Source organism: Marmota marmota, unplaced genomic scaffold (assembly GCF_001458135.2).
Source record: "Marmota marmota marmota unplaced genomic scaffold, marMar, whole genome shotgun sequence".
Taxonomy (NCBI): domain Eukaryota; kingdom Metazoa; phylum Chordata; class Mammalia; order Rodentia; family Sciuridae; genus Marmota; species Marmota marmota.
In genome coordinates this window covers 43,720,088-43,735,653 of record NW_026000229.1, presented here as the reverse complement: position 1 = coordinate 43,735,653, position 15,566 = coordinate 43,720,088, and the positions used below count along the sequence as shown (strand labels likewise).

At 38.3% G+C, this 15,566-nt stretch overlaps 1 protein-coding gene across 5 annotated transcripts in view; it reads left to right on the top strand.

The window, feature by feature from the left end:
• Fmn1 (formin 1) overlaps window positions 1–15,566 on the top strand; it is a 399,662-nt gene that overhangs the window by 10,516 nt on the left and 373,580 nt on the right. For all 5 annotated transcript variants that reach the window (XR_007343831.1, XM_048793077.1, XM_015480855.2 and 2 more), the window contains exon 2: window positions 3,108–3,172. The gene's annotated coding sequence lies outside the window, so the exon portion shown is untranslated. The remainder of the gene's footprint in view (window positions 1–3,107; window positions 3,173–15,566) is intronic.

The following is a 15,566-nucleotide window of genomic DNA, read 5'->3' as shown; positions in this document are numbered from 1 at the left end:
ATCTATCTAAAAATAAATGATAATGAGTTTAGTTAAAAATAAATTATTGTTGTCATTATGATGTTGTATTTGTAAATTACTTTGTCCTTTAAATGGATAGTATCCATTTACTACCTTTTTTGGGATGATTAATGCCTTTGAATCTTCCTCCCCACCCCACCTCTTGAATATTGCTAAATGTATTTTTATTTCTATATCATTTATTTTATTACATTCTACCTTGTTCCATAAATATAATTTTAAGAGTTGTTCAGAGGTAGCTCTATAATTAAATGGCTTTCATACATATAACCTCCAGGTGTGATCTTGCTGCCCTTTACTTTCAGGTGTTTTACCTGCTGTTTGATAAGTATCAATCCACAACCTTAACATCATCATTCATAATCCCCAGTACACTGGGTTTCTGGAGTTGTGTAAGTCATCATTATTCACTCACTAAGATGTTATGCTGTGTACTTGGTGCCAGGTGTTACAGAACTTTAGAAATCCCGTGCTTAGTAACACAGTCCCTATTCTCAAGAGTGAGAGCAGCCCACATGTACTAAATTCCTGGTGTGTGAGCTCCATGACAGGTGTTTCATTATTTCTGTTTCCATTACAGGGCTGGCATTCCATAGACACTCAGTTAAGACATGATTAATTAAATAGGCCTCTATGTGTCACTATGGTAAGTGCCTTGAAGTTTGGATCTAATTTTGTCTCAACAACAAACTTATTAGATAGGCATTTATTGTCTCCATTTTATAGATGAGAAAGCAGAGTCTCAATAAGTCATTTCCTAAAGTTATACAAAAGGGTTTTATTTTAAAACTCTTTCTGTTTTTATGATACCAGGCTTGGATTGTGTATGATTGATTTAATAGAGGAAAGAGGCACATGCACTGCTGATTAAAACTCAGTGGAGTGAGTAATATAACAGTGTCTGTAGAGTCTACAGGTTAAGAGACTGCTTGATGTTGAATCTACATTCCACCATGCATTAGCTATCTGACATCAAGCAAGTGCTTCCATTTCTCTAAGCCTTGGTTTTCTATCTGTAAAATGGGGTTATAGTGGGAGGATTAAATGAAACCATTCAGATGAAATGCTTACATAATGCCTGTCCCAAGTTCTCAAGAAATAGTAGCTATTGCTATTATTTTTATAAAGTACTCAGGATGCTTAAAGGAAGGAATAATTTTCCACAACCTCCCCTCCCCCAGATTCCAGGGCAGGAGATATTTTTGCCTGTACTTTGTTGAAAGCATAGAACTTCAGGTGAGGGGTTGAAGGAGTCTTTGTAGAAAGAGAAACATGAAACATGGAACCAGAGGTCCTGCTGAGATGCACAATATCTGCATTACCCTACGTAACTCCTGAAACTTACTTCTTTCACTGTGCTTCTAGAGAGTCTGCAAACAGGAGCATTTGTGTTCAGAGAGGCTGACTTGCAAACAGACCATCTTATCTTACTGGACCATCTTCCCATTGAGAAGGAGAATGAGTCAGTGTCTGTACCTCTCCAAGGAAACATGAGGTGGCAGGGCAGTTTTGGGGCTATTGGTCCAGGAGGCTGGGGGCCATCCCAGGCCAGCGTAATAGCAACTGGTGGCCCTAAGAAGGAGCCTTCAGCCTAATGTTCTAGAACAGTGTTTCTCAAACTTCTCTTCATTGTTCTTTTCCTTTAGACATTATTCACCTAATTATCTTCCCCTTGTGAAATGTTAGTACCACAGATAAACTGCTTATCCTTTTTATGTTCTGTTTGCTTGTCTCTGCTTTATACATTAAAATAATACAATTGTAATCCCCTTCTGAGGACCATCTTGAATGAACAACATTTCTGAGGTCCCTTTTAGGCAATCTGCTCTTCTGCGGCTGACCTGAAGTTGAAGGAGCTCGCTGCTGTGCTATAGAAGGCCACTCTGCTTTCAGTTGCACTTCCAATGATTCCTTCTAGAAAAGTAATCTTGGAACTAACCTCTCAACTAGTCTCTCTGTGTCTCCATGCCTGCCCTTTCATATAAAGCAGCAGTTCAAGTGAACTTTTTAAAGTGTAATCAGATCTTTTCTCTTCCCTGTGTTAAAACTCTCCAGTAGCTTCTCATAAATTGGACTTAGGACAAAATTTAGACTTATGTCATGGGCCCTAAAGTTTACCTGATCCGGTTTCTGCCAGTCCCTCCAAACTTATCAACTGCCAGCCTGTGTGCGAGGGAGGTACTCTCATGGGCAGAACAAAGACATTGGATAGAAAGCCATGGGTATTTGCAGTGAGCAACTCTCTATGTGAAGGTGATATATAGAGGATATGGGTGGGTGCCAATAGCAGTGGCTACTATTCAGGGCACAGAAGAGGGAATTTGTCTGCTCTAGGAAGTGAGAAGAGACATCTCTGAAATAGTGTCAGTTGATAAAACTCTGATATAAAAAATGTTTAGGAATGAAACTATGTGAAATATGCAAAAAATGTTTGGGAGAGAAAGAAAGTAAAAGAGCAGTGGCAATCATATTTTGTGCAGAAGGAATGGCATGTGTGGAACCCCCACAGCAGGAAGTTGTGGCCCGCATGTGAGCCACCAAAAGGTAACTGTCCCTGGGTGGTGCAAAATGAAGCTAGAAAAATAGATAAGGGTCTGACCACGTAGGGTCTTTCAGGATTTTAAGGGCTGATGTCTGTCTTAAGAGCAAGACACTGAAAGGTTTTGATGTGTGACTGACAAGGTAACACGGCGAGACTCTTTGTTTTGAAAAGATTGTTCTTCTTCAAGTGGGGACAAGTAGAGAATCTACAAGTTTGGAACAAGTTTGAAGCGGCAGGTTGTCACTGGCACTGGTTTGCCTGGACTTTGCTGGTTTTAGCACAGAAAGTTCTGCCTTCTGGAAACTCTTCCATCATGCAAACCAGCATATTGGTGTACTGTGCAGTGTGCAGGTGAAAGGTCATGGTTCTCTCATGGAAAATGTAAGATCTTCTAAAGGAATGGGGTCAGAATCATGATTCCCTAGTCTAAAAACCCCTTTGAAATGGCTTCCCCACATATATAAGCAACAGGCAACCTGGCAACATCCCCCTCTCCTCATGTGCAAATTGCTTCAGGTAAACCTTGCTTATTTTTTCTATACAGGCCTGGTGGCATCACGATTTTGACATCTCAACGCCTGAAGCTTGCCCAAGCAGAGGCCAATCTAGGTAAGAAGGTGGACCAAGTCATGGCTGGTCCCTTCGGTTCATGGTCAAGCTACACTCTGGTCCTGGGCTTCTCTGCAATGTCTTACTCCTAGCTTCTTGGTTGTAGCCTTGTTTTCCCTCTCACATTTTTATTCCTCCAGTTCCAATAAAGCTTGCTCTCTACCCATGCTGTGTTCAAGAGCTCATTCAGGTGTACCAGGAAGCTAAGAGAAAGACATTCCAGAGATGTCTCTTCTCACTTCCCATGAAGTGGATATTTCTACTCCTAGATTCCAAAGCTGCTTCTCCTGTCCACACACTTATCTAACTCTTCCTATTTTTTTTTTCTGGTCACCCAAGGCAATCAAAAAGAGATGAAGGAATAAAACTGCTGCTTCTACTCCTAACATAACTGTGCTCACTGTGTGCCAGGCACTCTTAAAAGCATTACCTATATATTTGTTAATATCTGTATTAATAAGTGAATCCCTCCTTGGACAAATTTTTACTGAGATCCTGCAATTTTCTAGTTAATCGCCAACACTGGACATTGCAGTGGAAAAACTCTTTTCTGATGATTACATTCTAGTTTGGGAAGAGACCGAGAACTATAAGAATATGATGTGACAGATGACAAGTTCTGTGGAGCCAGATACATCAGAGAAAGGGACTTGAGAATGATGTTGGCCAGGGGCACTGTTTCATATCGGGTGCCAAGGGAGCCTTTCTAATGATACATCATTTCAGCAGATACCTGCAGGTAGCCAGATACTGGGTCATAAAGATTCTGGGGCAGTTCAGGTAAAGGGAACTGTAAAAATATATTTTAAAATTTATGTTGGAATCTTGAAATCATAGCTTTTATTTTTCACTCCAGGGACAAGTCAAGTTTTCATTAATCCATTTCCCTACCCCTGTTTAGTATCTGGGAACATTAAAAAAATCTTTTTTAAAATGATTTTTGCATTAACTTGATTGATGGTGGAATTTTGATTATCAAGCTAGTCTTTGATTCTTGAACTTAACTTGAGCTGATTTTGTTCCTGATAATGATTTTATCATCTATTTTATTGTTGGGATTTTTGGAAAGTAAAGCTCAAGTTATCATTATCACTAATCATTCATGATAACCACAAATAATATCATGCTTGAATTTTCAGGCAAAGGCACACGTTGATTTTATATAATGATATTTTAATCCATTGTTTATTTTATATCTGCTGTTTTTAAAGGGTGTACTACAGGGAACACAAAGATGGTAGTGATGATAGTACCTCCTTTTAAGGAACTTTTGATTAGATAGGAAAAATATGCTATGAAAAGTTCATTGGCAATAGGAAGGAGAGTGCATTGGGATTCCATTCCTGTATAATGAGGGTCTAGAGCACATAATAATACTTGCAATTATTTATGTCACTCCTACTACATAGAACCACATACCATGTTCTAGTTACGAATGAGTTATCGAGCAGCATTATTTGCTATATTTAAGGGATGAGAAACTGAAACACAAAAGATTTACATAGCCATCTTAGGATTTGAACTTAGGCAGTTGTAGGTCCTAACATTGTGCTGAGGGGTGGGAGAGAGGATACTCTGGTCCTTTTAAACTGTGAAGTATGGAGCGCAGAGCCTGATTTTATGGACATGGTTGGAATTGAGCCAATCATTGTGACAGAGATGGCCAAACAGGTTGGAGACTCAGAAAGGCATATGGAAACATCATAAACTGATTAGATCAAAAGATAAAAGCCCTACAAGGCCTCAAGTTGGAGATTTTTCTTTTATACATGGCCCAGGAGGGAGTGGTTACTGGCACCACTTCAGGTGGTACATATTAAGTGTCAAAGTATTTGGACCAAAGCAGGGGAAGGAGCCTGAGAAGTGTTGGGGGCGGGGGGGACGGTGGGGGAGAGGTGACTGTGGCCTGGGTCTCACTTAAATTAGCAATGATTGTTTATAAATGAAGGTGGAAATAATATGCCTTGATTAATTCATTCATTTTCACCCATGTTAATTTTATATGAAGTGCCATTACTTATTTTCAGTACTTCATTTGCTGTTCTTTTGGTTCTAGTGTTCCTAATGAAGGTTTGGCTTTTTTCCCTCTATACAGCTTAATTTGTTATACCATTTAATTTGCCTGTCTCCTCCCCTTACTGTCTTGTTGTGTCTTTTGACTCTATAAGTCTGGGTTCTGGTCCCATGTGCCCTGAATTTACTGTCTATCTGGAGAGGTGATTTGGTGAGTGGTCTCTGTTCTCTGCAGGAGGATTATGGAATTGTACTGTAAATAGAGTAAAAGGCTATTTTACAGATGAGAACCCTGATGTGAAGAGAGGTTAGTGATTAGCAAAGCCACACTTGAGTCCAAGGCTTCTGACTCTGAATAGGTTTCTTTTTCCTCAGTCTGTGCTGAAGGGACACTATGTCATGTGAAGACTAATAAGTTCCAGACCAGTTGTACATGGGTGGAGGCTCCATATTCTATAACTTAAGGAAGAGGAGTTAGAAAAGGAGAGAGTCTGTCTTCTGAATGAGACTGGGGACCCTGTCAGTCCTATAAAGGTTCTTGAGAACCTAGCTCTGGGTCAGACCACCTAAATTCCAATCCCAGTTCAGCCATTGCTACCTGTGACACCATAGACAAGGTCCTTACCCTCTCTATGACTCAGTTTCTTCCTTTTCAAATGGGAACAATAATATTACCTACGTTATGGAATTTTTTATGAAAATTGTGTTAAAACATGTAAAACCCTCAGAAGAATGGCCAGTATACATGGCAAGTGATCAATAAGTGATAGTAATTATCTTAACTATTTAAAGACAGAGTATTTCTTCATCTTTTGCTTAAGAACCAATGCTTAAAAATACTTTTTGTATCACTAAGTAGCACCTTGGCTGCAGGCAGCAGTAGAAGGACCTCATTAATGCCAGGAAGACCCTGTCAGTGCCTCTTCTGTTTAAGTGAAGCTGGAATTCTTTTCATTAAATGACTTCATTGCCTGTCATTCTTTTTTTTTTAATTTTCATATTTTTTATTTATGTAAATTTTTTATTTATATATGACAGCAGAATGTATTAAAATTCTTATTACATATATAGAGCACAATTTTTCATATCTCTGGTTGTATACATAGTATATTCACACCAATTAGTGTCTTCATAGATGTACTTTGGAGAGTAATGATCACCACATTCCACCATCATTAATTACCCCATGCCCCTTCCTTCCCTCCAACCCCTCTGCCCTATCTAGAGTTCATCTATTCCTCCCATGCTCTCACTCCCTATCCCACTATGAATCAGCCTCCTTATATCAAAGAAAACATTCAGCATTTGGTTTTTTGGGATTGGCTAACTTCACTTAGCATTATGTTCTCTAACTCCATCCATTTACCTGCAAATGCCATGATTTTGTTCTCTTTTATTGCTGAGTAAAATTCCATTGTGTATATATATATGCCACTTTTTTTAAACCATTCATCTATTGAAAGGCATCTAGGTTGGTTCCATGGTTTAGCTATTGTGAACTGTGCTGCTATAAACATTGATGTGGCTGTGTTCCTGTAGTATGCTGTTTTTAAGTCCTTTGGGTTTAGATCGAGGGTGATTTTGGTTTGCATTTCTCTAATTGCTAGTGATGATGAACACTTCTTCATGTATTTATTAATTGATTGTACATCATCTTCTGAGAAGTGTCTCTTCAGGTTTTTGTCCCATTTATTATTTGGGTTATTTGTTTTTTTGAGTTATTTATATACCCTAGTGATTAGTACAGCCTGTCATTCTTCATCGACAGCATGACCTTGAAAATGAGAATATCATATGATGGCTAATACATTTAATCAAAAGCTAAATGGCTTGTAACTGGCCATATTTTGAGAATGAATTTTCTTAGGGACAGAAAGAAAGTATTACAACTAAGGGAAAGGAAATGTGAAAAGGCTGGTTAGAGATGCTTAAAGACAGACTATCCAACTAGAACAGTGCAGAGGAGAATGCCTGACACATAACGGGCACCTCATGAGTGATTTTTTAAATGGAAAATATACCATTTGTTCTGGTGTTCCTCCAACTAGCTATTTCTCTCAAACCGCCCTCAGTGAAGTCTGTGTGTCTCACATTTTTACATGCTAATCTTGATAGAATTTTCATACAAATGGCTTGTTTAAATAAGCTAATGTTTATGAGATTCCTTCAAAAACTATAAGGCACTGTGCAATTTTGAGGCACTGTACCCGATGGTCATATTCAGTTCAACTCTGATAATAGTAAATATTTCATATTTCAACTCATTTGAGAGGATTCATAGATGGGTGAAAATTTCTTACATGATTTTTTTACATCCATGTGAAAAATTCTAAGTATGTGTGTTGCGGGGGGTGGGGGTGCAGTGGTATTTTTCAGGGTGTCTCTGCTTTGCTGTGTACTAAATTTTTGCTATGCTATTCACCTAGCTGTTGTCAGGACACAAATATAGAGCAAGGACCATGTAAAGTGTTCTGTGTTTGATTTCTAAAGACACTTCTTTTTTTAGTCAGCTATTTTGCTGCTGTGACCAAAAGATCTGACAAGAACAATTAGGGAAGGAAAAGTTTATTTGGAGGCTCATGGTTTCAGAGATCTTAGTCCATAGACATCCAACTCCATTCCTCAGGGCATGAGATGAGGCAGAAGAACATGATGGTGGAAAGGTGTGGTGGAGGATAGTAGCTCAGGACATGGAACCAGGAAGCCGAGAGAGACTTCCCATGGCCACTGATAAAATATAAACTCTAAGAGCACACTCCTCAGCGACACCCCCCATTTTCTCCAGCCATACCCTATCTGCCTACTGTTGCCACCCAGTTAATCTCTATCAGGATATTAATGCTCTGATTAGGTTAAGGCTCTCAAAACTCAAAACATTTTACCTTGAACTTTCCTGCACTGTCTCATATCAGTTTTGGGGGGACACCTCATATATAAACCATAACACTTCTTTATTTAGATGCAAAGAAAAGGGGAATAGATGCAGAATAATAGAAGCTGTATGTCATCTTGAATTTCTTACAAAACAAAAGTAGTGAAAGGAAAAAATAGATGGCATGATTCTTAAACTACTGACGGCATTTTTTTCCCAGAATATCATTTATCTCCTAGAAATAACCTGGGAAGTTTCTATCACTGAGACCCTAACTCTTGAAGAATAGTTTCTTCCTCTGAAAGGAATATAGCTTTACTAATGAACACAGGCATGTGGAAAGGAAAATTCACTCCATCTGAAAGCTCTTCTTATTATAATGGGATCCCCATTGAGCCTCACAGGTTACAACCCAGATTTTGAAACAGAAATCCTGATATAATTGGTCCATTGCACTTTGCTTTTGAAAACCGTAATGTAAATTGTGGAAATATTTTTGATTGCTCAACTATTGTGTAAGTTGAAATATTGGTCAGTTGTACACAGAGATCTTGTCATTAGTGACATTAGTAGGGGAAAGTAGTATAGAAGAATATGAAAAGAGATCCTATGCTCCTGAGAATCCAGTAGCTAATATTTAGCTGGATACTCTTTATTTATCCCTTAAATATTGATGGATCAAATTTATGTATTGAGGAATTAAATGATCCAACTAACTGAATCAAGAAAACATAATAATTATTGGAACCTATTTTTTGGTGGAAACTAAAATTTTATGATTTTAACTATTATGGAATATAACTTAAGAAATCAGAAATTATTTGCCTTTCCAAGAAGTACACATCCCAAAACATACACACACACACACACACACACACACACACACACAAATGCTCTCTCAGGATAGAAGTGGTTTTGAAGGCCAACTCATTCAAGCATTAGCCTTCATGGAGGTAAAATCAACAGGCCCTGGTCATGGTTTAGAATCTGAAAAGGAAGAAGTATTAAGCAAGCCCAATTGACCTGTAGAACTGGATGGATAATTTTAATTTCCTTCAAATAGTCATTAAGTGCATTTAAAATGCTCAAGAGTAAAAAGCTTTCCCTATGACCCATTCCATTTGTATACATTTTATTTTCTTTCTTCAAGATACGAGCCATATTTAACATGGGGTTTCTTCTTTTTCATTTTCTTTTCTGTGTTACTTATCTCTTTTTCATCATATGTTGCTAAGAGCCATAGCCAAGTAGTAATGATGCATGGCATTTTTGGTTGAAAGGTGACGCCATTGAGATGATATGATTATGTTAAGATCTGCATTCAAATGGATATTAGACCCCTGCTGTCCACTTCGGCCTGCTACTTTGGAGCTCTAGCGGGACTCCCAAAGAGTTCCCATTGGTTGGGAAAGTGCGGGTAGGAGGGAATTCCGGAGGAGGGATTTCCTGTTTGGAGTAGTGTGGCCCGGGAGAACGCCGCGTGTGTGGGTCGGCATATTTCCCGGAAGCATACAGGGCATTGGCGGGAGTTTCAAAAATAAAGTTTGTTCCTGTTTGAGTGGCTCGTGATTTTGTGCCCAGCCAGACTGCGGCAATATGTAAACTTAATCCACCAATTACTTGTGTATGAGTTCCAGGGAAGCCCTATTAATTATAATAATAATAAGATGCTATTATGTGGATCCTTAGTTATTTTCTATTTATGCAGGACTTTATCCAATTCTTAAATCCTCCCTGTTATTTCTTAGGGTCTTGTGTGCGCTCAGCAATCAGATCAGTCATGCTCTGCTCCAGCCTCCTCCTCACAGCACCTGTCCCTGGGCTTTACTATTGGTTCCCTCAATGAGAACAGCCTCCTGGACAGGGGAAATAGCTCAGTGGTAGAGTGCTTGCCCAGCATGTGAGGTTTAATCTCTAGCAGCAGAAAAGAAACAACAAATAAAAGCAAACAACAATGCCCAATTGGGCACAGCAGGCTTCTGTAACAGACTTTTTGAGTCCTTAGAGCACTGAAGGAGGTGGCACATAGAAGAGAATGGCCTTTTGTTGCACACTGAACATCCTTTCTCACTGGGGCCCTGAAGCAGAACTGCCTGATACTAAGGTCTTGCAAAATCTTTTATGAACACAAAGAAATTTGCTGCCTCCTTTCCTATAAGTCAGATCTTGTCCTTTTCTCACCATTGCCTTCATCTTTCTTGCCTCATACCTCTTCCCTACAGCTCCCCCTTTCCTCCAGATTCAACAAATGTGTCCTCTTCCTCCTTCAATCCCAAGTACATCTCCCTGACTGCCTACTCCTTTAATAGGAATCTTTGTCCATCAGTTTCACAAAGAGGTTGACTAGGCTGGACTCTGGTAGATCCCCCTGACACACGTCCTTGTCTTGTGGGATATATGATGTGCTTTTATCAGAAAGCCTCCCTGGAAGATCATCCTCATGTTTACTGCGATAGTTCTATGATCTGGCTCTCCTTCTTCCTCTGTCCTGCCCTCTTCATCCTCAAAGCTACATTCTTAAATTCTCTGTCTTTTATATTTTCTTCACCTTTATTGAAGTTATCCACATTCTCTTTTCCCTTTTCTCAGCTTTTAAAATCCTTCCTTATAAGCTGGACTACTAATGGTCTTCAAGCCCAACTTACTCTAATGGGCTGTACTGAGAGGACTATCAACTTTGGAGTTATATTGACCTTGTACAGAAGCCCAACTCTGCCACTAGCTGCTTCTGAAGCTCATTTACTGTGATGTACAAAATGAGAATAACAAACTTCTGAAGCAGAAACTAATTACTAGGGTTAAATGAGCTAAAAATTAAATAGAATTTCCAACTCACTGTCAAACCGCATAACCAATATCTTTCTCCTCATCTTCTTTTCATCCTATCCCTTGGTGACTCTGCTGTGCTTGGCTACACACCTGGCTGTGGCTCAGCTTGTGAAATCTGCATAACATTCCCACAGCATCTGTCATGCCTTTCTTCATCTTACTGTTCTACTTCCAGAAAGCTGAGTATAGCAGTGGCCTTGGCCTTGGCTTCCTCAAAGAAACTTAAGTTAGGGTAAGGTTGATCATTTACTTATAAATCCACATGTTCCACCTTTTTATACCTTAGTAATGGCATGAAATTTTCATTATAACCATAAAATCTCTGAGCACCGTAAAGGTAAAACACATTTGTCTTTTTTGGATCAGGTGTCTAAACACTATGTTTGCCTTATGGTATTGCATAACTCATCATGTTTCTAACTGTATTTGTGAACTGCATTTTGTATATTTTCTTAAGACATCTTAGAATGAGGAAGTATTAACCAGTTATAGTATATTAGTGATACTTTGGTCTGGGAAGGCAATTAAGATGGAAGAAAAAATAGGGAAATGTTGGATCCTGTCAAGATTAAAAACAAACAAAAAACCCCATAGTTCATTTTCTCCTCCATTAATAATTAAACTCTAAGAACCATTAATGGAATTGATATGCATTGAAGTTACTTATATTATGAATGTTGGCCTTTACTAAAACATTTAATGTTATAAAACATGGTTTTTAGAAGAAAGAGTTGATTGTTGAAAATTTGTTTGTTTCATGGAGATCATTGTGCTAAGTGAAGTGAGCCTAACTCAAAAGAATCGGATGTTTCCTCTCCTATGTGGAAACTAGAGGGAAAAAGGACATCAGGAGAGTGGAAGGGAGACTGGTAAGATAGAAGAAGGGGAGCAGGGGGAGGGAGAAGGGCACAGGGAGGTATTAAGGCAGCAAAATTGATCACATTATATAATATATAGTACCAACATGCCACAATGAAATGCACCATCTGCATAATTAAGATGCACTAATAAAATATGAAAACTAAAGATTTATTTGGTTCAGTAGGTCCCCAATCAGCCAAACGGATATTTCTGCTTATGATGTCAGGCCCTTTCAAAATTGCTTTCTTGATAAACCTTTATCTCTTAATCCATATAGAATTTTCTAACTGGAAAATTGATTCATCACGCAAGCTTGCATCTACTTTAGAGAACACTGTTACTTACAGGTGGCCTCATCTGGCTCATAGATTTATTTAGCAATCTGGGAGATAAAATAATGTGCCAATGGTACTTTTTATTCAAGGCTATAACAACAATAACAACAACAATAGAAAAAGAAAAGAAAGCCCTTTTATGAAAGGCTGGAGCCCCAGGCCTAGTTTCCTTCTCACTCTTCATTCCTAATACTAGTGCCAATGTATTTACTGTACTTATATATTTGCTTTTATTTCAATCTGTCTTTGAAACTTGCCAGAGACAATATAAATCTTTCTATGCTCAGAGTCCTTTCATTCCCAGGGATTCTCTGACATACTGGCAAGGGAATCACTCTTCCCACCACTCTTCCCATTAAGAATAGAAATGACAGTCATTTGTCTCAAAACTCAATTTCTGTTTTTCACTAGATGGATTTATTTCTTAAAATTAGAAGTTTTAGCAATATCAAAACCAGAAATATTTCTATTAAACTATTATATATTTTTCAAAGAATTTTCATCTATTTTTGGATATGTTTTAAAACTCCAGGAAAACAGGTTTCTAAATGTGGCATGAGGCTACTCTCTAGGACAACTGTCTATATCACAAACTTTGGTTTTTACATTATTCTGATAGATAGTTTTGTTCTCCTTGATTCTTTTAAATCTGCCATTTAAACAACTGAAAATTATTATTTCTGATATAATATCCTTTTTTATATTTTTTCTTTCTATTGCAATCAAGTAATAGATTTTTGAAAATTGATTTATGGAATCACCTGGAAATGCTTCAAAAAATCAAATGAAACTGTGAAAGAATTGTTAGACACCCATGTGATATCTCCAGCTGCAGGAATTGTGGGTGTGTTTTTGCATAAAGTCATGAGACTGTGAGTGGTCATCCAATGGGGAATTCTTAGAGTTGCTGTTTATTGAAGACAGTGTTGTTGATCCCAAGATGGCACTCTCCCCTTTGCTAAGCCTTTGGGTCAGAACATACCTGCTGTGTCATAGATGGTCTCTATCTTAGCAGTTGTTGAAATGAGGAATATGATGATAATAATTTCCCTCAATGACTGAGACTTCAAATCTTTTAAATTCTGATGCCAAGGGAAAAGAAATAGTTAGAGATAGTTTCTGTATTACCATCATAACTTGCAGCCTTACGTCAAAAGTGGAATTGGTTTAAATGTTTGAGCACACATAGTTCAACTGTCCACATTCATAGCCGATTCCATCACAAGGGGGACTGTGCCAAAGGTGGGGGTGCTCTGATCCTTTTTATTATATCCTCTATGGTAGCAAACCATTGATATTCAGTCATAATTCTCTTACTTCACTTGAGGCAAATGTAATGCTGATGTCCAACTTCTACCTTTCTCTTTTTAAGAAATCTACTGTAAGAGACATTTTAAGTAGATAAACTACTGCAGGACATGGTGGAACATGGTGAGCAAGTTCTTCTCCGGGCTGTAGCAGAAACATTAAACCAAGGGCACTAGTTTTTTTCAGGACAAAATAGAATTTCTAACAGGAATGTGTTAAACATTGTATGTTCTTTTTCTTTGTGGTCAAGTAATTTATATTCTGGTTAAAGGGTATATAGATTATGCTGCTACATGCTTAATAGAAACACTATGCTAATAGTCTTTTTCTAGGAGAAGGAATATAATCCTTTGTAGTGAACCTTACGTCCCCAAAGGGCCTTCCATAGCAGATTTAGTTATTTATGCCTGAAGTTTTCAGAAATACAATATGTTGTAACTTCCCATCTTAAGGTAGGTAGAATTCAAGTTCTAGTTCTGTGACTTAATAGCTTTGTGAGTTTGGGCATGTTACCTAACCTCCCTAAGTTGATGTGGTTAAGATGGGACTATTGCTAGTACCTACCTCTTAGACTGTGAGAACTAAATGAATGAGGCAGGGGACACACTTAGTCTAGGGCCTAATCTGGTTAAGAACTCATGAAGGTTTGGTGAATATTATCTTCCTCTTCCACTTCTTCTTCTTCCACCTCCTTATTAACAGCAAAAATCTGCTTACCTTTTTAACTCACACCTATCTTTAATTTTTATTGCTTCTCCTCAAATGTTATCTTCCTGCCCCTTGATTATGAGCTTGGCAAATAGCAGTGGGGACTGTAGCTGTCCTTGCTGGATTGACTTGCAGTGCCCCCAACTCATGGCCACTGCTCTCCCCACTGGGCTGCCCTGTCCTGGTCTACCCAAGAAGATCCTCTACTTAAGCACTCTATACGACAATGAATATCTTGCAAAATGTCTCTTACAGTGGATTTGTTAAAGTGACACTAGATTAATGTGAAGAAGGGACCTTCTTTGATCCCTATGGCAAACATAAGAGTTCATTGAACTCTTAATACCGACATGTCCCCTTAAACAACAACAGGGTCAAAAGGAGAAGCAGATAAACCCATAAAACTGTTGCCTATAACTTATAGCCCTTATAGAATACTGAATATTTAACCAGACGTACAATGCTCCCCAAAAGATATCTACTTCAAGATTTAATAAAGTCATATTAAATGGGAAAGCTCCACCAAGGAGTGGCTTTGCCCACTTGCTTCATTCTGTGTAGTGCAGCATTGCATTTTAAATCCTATCCAATGGTAAGTGTTGGGTTTTTAAAGATGCTGTTTTGTTTCTTGGTCTTTTTTTTTTTTTTTAACTGACTGTCAGCAGTGGTGGGATAATGATAAGAGAACCATACTAGAGTCCAAGTTGCATGTCTGTTGTTCACTAGTCATGTGACCAGGGGTAAGTCACTTAAGAGTTTCTGGTTTCCATTAGCCTCCTGTGAGTACCGTTAGAGTGACAACATCTGTTATGTTTTCCCTAGAGGGTAGTTGGGTGTCTCAAATGAAGTTCCACCCAAACAGTCTTTCTTCTGAAAGTTTTATACAGATGTTCTATTACTGTGGTCTGTCAAGTACTGGTAGAATTTATAAAATCTAAACACACACAATGTGAAACAATTGGGTTTTCTTTTAACAGAGGTGGCTAGTGGTGGGTAGAGTAGAGGGATATCAGGGCAACTTCCCCTCTGAGTTCACATGTTCGTCCCCTCCTCGGAGGCTCTGCTTTGTGGCAGACCTTCAAGTAAGATATACCCTCAAGACGCCCTGCCTGAGTCCTTGATCCTTTCTAAAATGGTACCGAAAATGTCTGTTGAGCAGAAAAGCCAATTTAAACCTCCTTGTTGGGTCTAATTGGAGAATTATTGTTCAAAAGCAAGTTCCTTAATCTGGAAATGCAGATTTCACTTAACATATGCAATTATTGTCCCTGATTTAAATTTCCCATTTAAAAAAATATATTCCACAGAATGAGTTCACATATCTGAACAGAAATACTTCTAATTTTTGAAAGGAAGCTATCTACAATCTTACTAACTGTGACATAGAATGTACCCAGCCTACCCTTGTTAGATACTCTATAGTCAACCATTATTGGTAAAGCCTTGAGCATTCAATAAGTAAGAATCT